Source organism: Dipodomys ordii, unplaced genomic scaffold, assembly GCF_000151885.1.
Source record: "Dipodomys ordii isolate 6190 unplaced genomic scaffold, Dord_2.0 Scaffold38, whole genome shotgun sequence".
NCBI classification, from domain to species: domain Eukaryota; kingdom Metazoa; phylum Chordata; class Mammalia; order Rodentia; family Heteromyidae; genus Dipodomys; species Dipodomys ordii.
In genome coordinates this window covers 4642803-4652962 of record NW_012267254.1, presented here as the reverse complement: position 1 = coordinate 4652962, position 10160 = coordinate 4642803, and positions in this window count along the sequence as shown.

Sequence of the window (10160 nt, the reverse complement as noted above, 5' to 3'; positions counted from 1 at the left end):
CAGTATGGAGGTTCCTCAAAAGACTCCACATAGAGCTCCCCTATGACCCAGCAATCCCACTTTTGGGCATTTACCCAAATGATCACAAACAAGGCCGTAATAAAGCTACCAGCATAGCTATGTTTATTGCAGCATTATTTACCATAGCTAAGATCTGGAACCAACCCAGATGCCTCTCAGTAGATGAATGGATCAAGAAAATGTGGTATATATACACAATGGAATTCTATGCCTCCATCCGAAAAGATGACATCACACCATTTGTTAGGAAATAGAAAGACTTGGAAAAAAAATATATTAAGTGAAGTAAGCCAGGCTCAAAGAAACATAGATCCTATGGTTTCCCTTATTTGCAATAACTAGTATATGTCTGAGTCAAACAGAAAAGGTTAAAAGCTATGTACATATGACCAGATAAGATGATGTTAAGCGAAATGAACCCCAAGATAGTGACACAGGTGGTTTTTCCCCTTTCTTGCTGTTGTTTCTAATGTATCTATAAGGTACCAAGTGATTATTTTTTGTTGCTTTGTATGTTTCTCCCCCACAGTACAACCCCTGTTTTTAGGGATATAGGTTGACCCAGTGTAAAAATAAGATGTACAAGATAGTGTTGTACAACAAACTTTACAATTTAGGCCTGGGAGTGGGGAGGGGGAAGGAGGAGGGTAGCTGTGGAAGTGGGAAGGAAGGGATGTTAAGGGAAAAACAAAGGAGAAGGCAACAATGCTTTATAAGAAATGTACTCATTACCTTGTTCATGTAACTGTAACCTCTCTGTGCATTATTTTCACAATAAAAAACTAAAAAGAAAGAAATATAGATGAATACACAAATACCCAAACAGGTTTAAACACACTTTTACTGTCCATCAATGTGTAGTGTGGTATGTAATTATAATAGAGAAAACATTTGTTTCACATGCTCTTTAATTACAGTGGAGAAAAATGTATTCATAACTCATATTGTCAATATGGATATGCATTTTATTAACAATGAAATCAGAATGTGTCTATAATATAAAGACTATAGAAAAAAGATGAAGAAAATTCACAGAAGTCTCCTGTATTACTTGACATCTGTCTTCTGCCTACTGAGTCATTGAAAATCAGTTTCCTGGGATAATAGTATGCTTTTATGTAGAACTTCATAGAAATATAAGTGGAAATACACAGTAAACAGTTCTTTGTGCCTAGCTTTGTTCTCCAGGACAATCATTTATATATTCATCTACTTTTGTTTGTAACAGAATTTCCCTTTTTGCTACTAAGTACTATTCAACTATAAAGGATGGTGTATATTCTGATATATTTGATGCACCAGACTTTGCCTATTTACTCATCACTTCATGATTGCTTTGAGATTTTGCTTTTAAGCAATAAAAATATATTCACACACAGTATTTGTGTAGATATGTTTTCAGATCTCTAGGATAAATTCTTGGAAGTGGGTTTATCAGGTTACATGGTAAGCAATTGTCAATCTTTCACACAAAGCTTCTATACCATTTTTCATTCCCATCATTCATGTATACATATATCCATGTATCCAAAATTCTCAACAACCCTTGATACTGTCAACTTTTTCTAGTAAGTAGTGAATGACAACTTCTTGTAGATCATACTTTCTAGCATTTTCTACCATATGAAATATTATTGATTTTAAAAATATTTTCCTTGTAGAAATATTGATGAGATCTCTTTAAAGTTAAAATTATTTGCAAATTCTTTTTATATTTTTTTGTCAAGGCGATGTATAGAGGGGTTATAGTTACATAAGTAGGATAACAAGTACATTTCTTATCACACTTGTTAACCCTTCCCTCATTTTTCACCTGCTTTCCCTTCCCCCAGCCCCCCAAGTACATATCATTTCCAACATATTGTCTAGTGAATATCGCTGTTGCATTGGTTCCCCCTCGTCCTTTGTCTCACCATTCTGTTGTTCCCCTTCACTTTCCTAATTTAAATAAACATACACAATACCAGAGTATCAAAATAAAATACAGTGACCACAGGGGATATACTATAGGGGGAAGAACATACAAAAGAAACAAAAAGATCACATAGTACATTAAAAACAACAACAACAAAAACAAATAAAACCTCTTGTATCCATGTCTTAGAGTTCATTTTGCTTAGCTATTCTGCTCATTTGATAAGATTATCCTAGACATACTAATTACTGCAAATAAGAGAAGCCATGGGACCTATGTTTCTTTGAGTCTGGCTTTATAGCTTTCTATGTAGCCAATCAAATAGCTCATGAATGGGCTGCAAATGTAGCTTAGTGAGAAAATGAAGGCCTGAATATGATCTTCAACCATCCTTTGAATCTGTGAATAATGACACTTTTTTTCCAATCTTACTTGTCGTAGGGAATTTTAGTGATCTTGTTAAACAATTGTTCAGAGAGTAGTTATCATCTTGTTACTGGCTTTAATGAGAATGCCTGTAACATTCTTACATAACATATACTATTTATGGTAATTTTTCAATAGATATCCTCAGTCATATTAAATGTTTTCCTCTATTCCTGATTTTTAGATGTTAACTATAAAGAAGAGTTGAATTTTATTTTATTTCTCTTTATTTACTATAATAAGTACACATGGGCTTCTCCCTCATCAGCTTTTATTTTTTTTCCTTTTTCTTATTTTTTTATTGTGAAAATACCGTACAGAGGGGTTACAATTACATGGTCAAGGTAATGAGTACATTTCTTATCAAGCATTGTTGCCTCCTCTTTTGTTTCCCCTTACTATCCCTTACCATCTCCTCCCCCATCCTCCCCCCCCATCAACTTTTAAAGTAGTGACTTGTAATGTATTACCGAAAGTTAGACTGTCTTGGAACTGGAGATCATTATGTGAAATGAAACAAGCTAAGCACAGAAAGACAATAAATGAAACAAGTGATCATTCATATATGAAAACAAGTAGGTCAACACTATAGAAATATGGGATGTTATAGTGGATACTAGAGTTAGGGCAAAGGGAGCCCAAAGAAATTCCGTGGAACTTTTAAAGACAGGAAAGGGTGCAAGGGGATGTGGAGGGGGAGATTTCTATGTAGAAAAAAAAAGGTGGGTGGATGGGATTAATTTACTATATTTTGTACATATCTATGAAATATATTGAATCCCATTAATTTGCACAATTAACATGGTTAGAAGTGTGGTTTACATATCATATTCTATTTTTTCCCTCCTCCCCCATTTTCAAACACCATTTGCTGTGTTGGATCAAATACTTTAATGTAAGATCTAAAACCTGAAAACTACAACATAGGGAACATTGTGGAATAATAGGTCCCTAATTGCCCAGAAAATAAGAACAAGAATTGACAAGTGTGACTGAGTCAAATTAAAAAGTTTCTGTACAGTAAGAGAAACAATTACCAGAGTTAAGAGACAACTTACAGGATGAGAGAAAAATCTTTGCTAGTTATTCAAGGGATAAAGGATTAATGTTCAAAATATACAAAAAAAATCCAAAAATTGAACAGCAAAAGAACCAGAAAACCCAACTAATAACTGGACAATGAAATTGAACAGATGGTTCTCAGAAGAAAAAGTACAAATGGCTAATAAATACATGAAGAAATGTTCAACATCCTGAAACAGCACCTTCCTACAGTGTTGGTGGGAAGAATGTAAATTAGTTCAACCACTATGGAAATCAGTATGGCGTCTCTTCAACTAAAATCTACTCTATTTTCATGAGATCAAATTTTAGCTTCCACATATGAGTAAGAACATGCAATACTTGTCTTTCTGATTCCACACCTTGATCATTGTGAATAGTGACATATTAAACATAGATTTCAGATGTCTTTTTTATTTCCTTTAGATATAAGCCAAGTAGAAAATTGGCAGGAAGGTGGGGGTAGGGGTGAGAGGGACGGCAGGGTGGCGGGGGGTAGGGGAGGGAATGAGGAGATGGGAGGGCAGGGATGGTAAGGGGAAACAAGGAAGAGGCAACAATGCTTGATAAGAAATGTACTCATTACCTTGCTTATGTAATTGTAACCCCTCTGTACGGTATTTTCACAATAAAAAAATTAATGAAAAGAAAAGAAAAGAAAATTGGCAGATCACATGATAGTCTTAGTTCTGTGGATTTGCTTGTTTTTTTCAAGGAACCTCCATACTGCCTACCATAATGGCTGTTCTGATCAATATTCCTACCAACAGTGTATGAAGGTTTATCTTTCTCCACATCCTTGCCAGTCTTTGTATTTTTTTGCCCTTTTGATAATACCCATTTGAACTAAATGTTTGCAGTGTTTTTGATTTTCATTTCTCTGCTAATTAGTAATCTAGGTATTTTTATATGCTTATTGCTCATTTGTAGAGTGTCTAAACATAATATTCATCCATTTAAAATTTACTTTATTTGGATATATTTATTTATTCTTATTATTTTACTGTTTATGTATTGAGTTGTTTGAACCACTTATCTATCTAGATATTAACCTCTTGTCAGAAGTATAATTTGTATATATTTTCTCCTATTCTATAGGTTGTCTCTTTACCCTGTTGAGGATTTTTTGGCTTTTTTAATATGTATTTTTATTGTGAAGATACTGTACAGAGGGGTTACAGTTACATGAGTAAGGTAATGAATACATTTCCTATAGAGCATTATTACCTCCTCCTTTGTTTTTCCCCTATCATCCTTTCCCTCCCCACCTCCCAAGCTCCTCCCTCCCCCCCAGAAGTTGTAAATGCTGAAACAAGGATACAGGTTGATGCGCTGTAACAATGAGATGTACAAGACACTATGTTGAAAAGCAACTGTTGAGTTTTTCTTTTGCAATGCAATAACTTAGTTGCATATATTTCCAGTTGTCAATTTCTGCTGCTGTTATCTGTAATTTTGTGATTCCTATCCAATAAAGCTTTGCTCAGACCAATGTCCTGAAATGTTATCTTCTAGCAGTTTCCAAGTTTCTTGTCTCGTATATAAATATTTGTTCGGTTTACTTGGTTTTTATATAGTCTAGATTCAATCTTCAGTTTACAGATATTCATTTTTCCCAGAATCATTTATTGAAGTGACTTTTCTTCCTCTAATGTATATTCTTATTGCCATTGCTGAATATTTTTTTCATGTACCAGGCATTTGCATTCAGGTTTTGTATGTAAGAATCATACCCCAAGCTCTTTTTTCTTTAGTTTTTTTTTCAGGTACTGTTGTGTGGGTTTTGCTCAGCCAGCTCAGACCATAATTTTCCTACCTTTACCTCCTACATAACTGGGGTGATGGAAGCACATCATGCCCAGCTTTTCTTTCTTCTTCTTCTTTTTTTTTTTTTTGGTAATGAAGTATTGTTAACATTTTCCCCTACTGGAATGGAGCCACAGTTCTGATCTCTGCCTCCTGAGTACTTGAGGTATGAGCCCCACTGCACAGCCCAGAAATACACATTTATTTCTTACACTTTTCTAGTAATTTAGTTAGAGCTTTTAAGATTTTTAATCAAAAGTGAAATTGGTGTTCAATTTTCTCTCTGATGATCTTCTTTGGTTTCAGCCTCAATCTTCATACAGTTGATTGAAAAGATTTTTCTTTTTCTCTTCTGTGAAATATTTTTTATAATACAGACACGACCAGTTCTTTGAAACTGTCTTGTTCTTGGCAGTACTGGACAGTGAAACTAGGGTCTTGAACATTCTAGGCAAGTACAATACCCCTGAGTTACAATCTCTTGCCTTGTTTTCTGGAAGTTTAATGAAACATGCTTACAAATCATATGAAATCTGGTATTGGCTACCAACTGATTTTTTTAGCATGTAATTGTCTATTCCTAGTTTGAATTTTTCTCAATAAAAATGTGGCATTTTATTTTAAATAGTCATATGTGATCAAATTTTACACATGCATTGACATATTTTATATTATTAAAATTATTTTTAGAAAATTGCTTAATAAAGTTCCCATGTTCATTGTTAGTATTGTTGTTCCATGTCTTAAATCTTTTTTAACTTATTAAGAGTATATTAAAGCATTTCCTATTAATCTTCGAAATTAAGTTTTGGTGTTATGAAGCAAATTTTTTTCATGCCAGTCCTAGGGCTTGTACTAAGAGCCTAGCCTCTGTTCTTGAGCTTCCTTTTGTTCAAGGGTAGAGCTTTACCACTTGAGCCCAACTACACTTTCCATTTTTTTTGATAGTTTAGCAAATCTAAGTCTCACAGACTTTCCTGCCCAGGTGGCTTTGAACCACAATCCTCAGATGTCAACTTCCTGAGTAGCTAGTATGAAAGGAGTGAGCAAAAGTCACTTGGCTGTTATTAAGCATTTTTATTTGTCATTGTCTTATTACATCATTAATTTTGTTATATTTGTTTTCTTTATTTACTTTTAAAAACTGGTTTTTTTCTTTTTCTTTTTTTTTTGGGGGGGGGGGTCCGGTCGTGAGGCCTGAACTCTGGGCCTGAGCGCTGTCCCTCAGCTCTTCAGCTCAAGGCTAGTGATCTACCACTTGAGCCACAGCTCCACTTCTGGCTTTTTTCTTTTTGCTTATGTTGTGCTAATCTAACCCAGGGCCTCATGTATGCAAGGCAAGTGCTCTGCCACTGAGAAAAACTGGTTGCTTTTTCTAACTTCTTAAGTTAAACGAATAGTTACCAATATTCAGTTATTTTGTTTCATATTGCATTTTTCACATTTTATGAGTATAATGTCATTAAGCTATGAATGCTTATAATTTCTACACATATTTGTTTATCTTACTTAGCATGACTTGTTCTACAAATATATGGAAGTTTTTATATCTATATTAATATCTCTTATCATATTTTGATCCAAGTATTAATGTAGTACTGATCATTATATATTTATTGATACTCATTTTGATACTTGAGTTGTATTCTCAGTGTATATGTTTCAAATGTGGTACAAAATAATATATATTCTCTATTTGCTGGACTCCAGATTTAATATGTTTGATAGATATATTAACTTGAACTTAATAATTGTGCTGTTCAATGTTATGTTTTCTTTATCTGCCTTATTAATTTATGAGATACTTCATAATAGTAAAAAACTACATTTTTCTTGTTTTCCTGTCAAATTGATTTGCCCTTTTAAACAGCCTTTTTAAAAAATAAGATGATAATATGAACTTATAGGTAAGTCAGGAGGTATTGGGGGCAGTAAAAAGTATGTAATCAAAAAGCCAGAGATAGTTTGGTTTGGCTGCCGTTACTATGACAATAGTAATAGAATTATTACCAAGTTCAAGCCTTGCCTTTTCAATTTTACATAGTTTTAGAACATGAGGCACATCAACAAGAAAAAAGCTAAGAAAAATAGTAAATCTAATTGATGACATCATGTTATGTAGACAGGGTAAGTGATGACTAGAGAGCACCTCATTTGTCAGGAACAGTATTTATTTGTGGAGTCATCATGCTTGGGAGCTTTCTTTAGATGGCCATCTAAGGAAAAATGGATTAGAGATGGGGTAGGCAATGATAGAACAAGACCAGGGCAAGATATTAGAATCTTCACTCCAATTTGGCAGGACTTCAGGGTTTTAGGGCCTCTGGAAGGGAGGTGGAGTGCACCAGAAAGCAAGGTCCTCCAGTCATAGGACTACATTGGCTTTAGTTTCTAGGTTTTGGTACCTTTAGACTTAAAGCAACTTCACTTGGCCACACTTGCTTTAGACCTTATCCAAACCTCAATTGGCATAACTTTTGAATTAGGAAGTAATTTTCTAATGGCTTCTATGATTGAAAGGTCTAATTTGTTATTCATCTGGCCAATCCAAACAGTGTTGACTATAGGTGAAGAACAACTCTAAACATTCATGGACTCAAAGCAATCAGAACCTAAATTAGGGAAATCAGGGCCAATCTTTTACACATATGGCAGTAGGTAATTAGAAGCTAGTGAGACTTATTGAGAGGGTTACTATAGATGTCAATTTACCCAGATGTCTACTCATATCCTTAATACATTTTAATTCTAAGTATGCTTTCTTCCCTGATCTAGGCCAACCAGGCCTCTATGAATCCAGGTTGTACTGTAAGCCTTTGATCCTCAATTTCCTTCATTCCCCACACTACTCATATCAATGTGGGCTACTCCCCATCCTTGGTGGCTTTCTTCAAGTCTTTCCCTCTTTCTAATACCCACTTGGTGAGCCAAATCCATTCTGCTCCCATTGTATTGGATAGCAGACTCACAGTTTATATTCTTTGATACAATAATTCAGGGGATGATACACCCAACTGGAAAAACATGAGCTCTTTGGACAAACAAACCTAGATTAAAATCCTTTGGTCATCTTGCAATAGCTATGTGATCATGGATGCGTCACATAGCTTTCTTTTTTTTGCTGTCTGACGTGGGGCTTGAACTCTGGGCCTGGGAGCTGTCCCTCAGCTCTTCCTCTCAAGGCTAGCTCTCTACCACTTGCTTTTTCTGTTTTTGTGGTGCTGAGGAATCGAACCCAAGGCCTCATGCATGCAAGGCAAGCATTCTACCACTGAGCAACCTTCCCAGCCTGCCTTTTTTGTTTTGAAATTCTGTGGTTTGATCTCTTGCCCCACACATGTAAAGCAGGTGCTCTACCACTTGAACCACACCTCCAGGCCTGTTTTGCTTCAGTTATTTTTCAGATAGGTCCTCTCAATTTTTTGTCTGCACAGGGTCAGTCTAAGATCCTTATTTTCCTATTTGTGCCTGCTACACAGTTAGAATTGCAGATATTTGTTATTATGTAGCTTTGTTAGTTGAGCTGGAGTCTCACTTTTTCTTTTGGTTGGCTTCAAATGTCAACACTGCTAATCTTTACCTCCCCAGTTACTGGAATTACAGGTATAAACCACAATGCTTCAAGTGCCACATTCTTATCTGTAAAAGGGAGCAACAATAGTAACTGCCTCAGAGATTTCATAGAAGGATTAAATGAGATATCTCATATGGAATTCAGAACATAAGTGGAGATCCTGGACTTGGCCTTTGACATCCTCTGTGCAATATTCTTCTTGCTATTGGAACATCTGGAAGCTGTTTCATCAAATAGTTCTCTGTGAAGTAGCAATGTTGTGCTCTGCTTGAGGTCATGTCTACTCTTTCTCTTAATCAGGGAGACAGCCAATATCCGACTCTATTTTAATATAACCTTTTCCTGTTAAAAGATAGGATTGTGAAGGACAAACTACAGTGTTGCTCTTAGGATATGTATCGTGGGATTTAGAGTCAGAATATTTGGGCTACACATAGGTCCCATGGTTTCCCTTATTTGCAATAACTAGTATATGTCTGAGTCAAGCAGAAAAGGTCAGATAAGGTGATGTTAGGGAAATGAACCCTAAGATATGTATTCAAATGTTTTTTTTCTTTCATGCAATTGTTTCTAACACGTTTATAAGATTATTTCTTTGTTGTTTTTTTTTTCCTTTCCCATAGTATAACCCCTGCTTTCACTGTATTTGATGTCGGTATAATTTGTGGAGGGGAAGGGGAATAACAAATCGTTTAAATAGGGATACAGGTGGACCCATTGCAACAATGAGATGTACAAGTGGTTATGTTGAAAACGAACTTTACAACTTTGGTGCGGGGCAGGGGGGAGGGGGGAAAGGGTAGGGTGGGTGAGGGAGGGCGGGAGGAGGATGGGAAGGGATGGGAAGGGGAAACAAAGGAGGAGGCTTAGATGCTTGATAAGAAATGTACTCATTATCTTGCCCATGTAATTGTAACCCCTCTGTTCAGTATTTTCACAATTAAAAAAAAAGAATATTTGGGCTACATCCTGATATATACTATTTGGAGCCTTTAGTCAATATTCTGAGTCATAGGATCTTCATCTATAAAATAAGAATAATAACATTTACCGTTCTAATCTCACATGTTTGCTGCAAAGATGCAGCAAAGCCCTGTATAAAAAACATTTGGTAAACTGTAAATGTAGACAGGTTGGATGCTCAGAGATCAGACACCAGGATAGAAATTCAACTTCAAATTATTTTTAAGACAACTATTAAATTGTTGTCCCCGAGTCCTCTTCCTCCCATGGTGCTGACCCCCTATCTTCTAGCCTCCTTGGATTCACATTAGCCTTCATCTTCTTCCAGGCTCTCAGTCAGACTCTGGAAGAGAAAACTCAATTATCCTCTGGCAGACTTTAAAGTAAATCCTC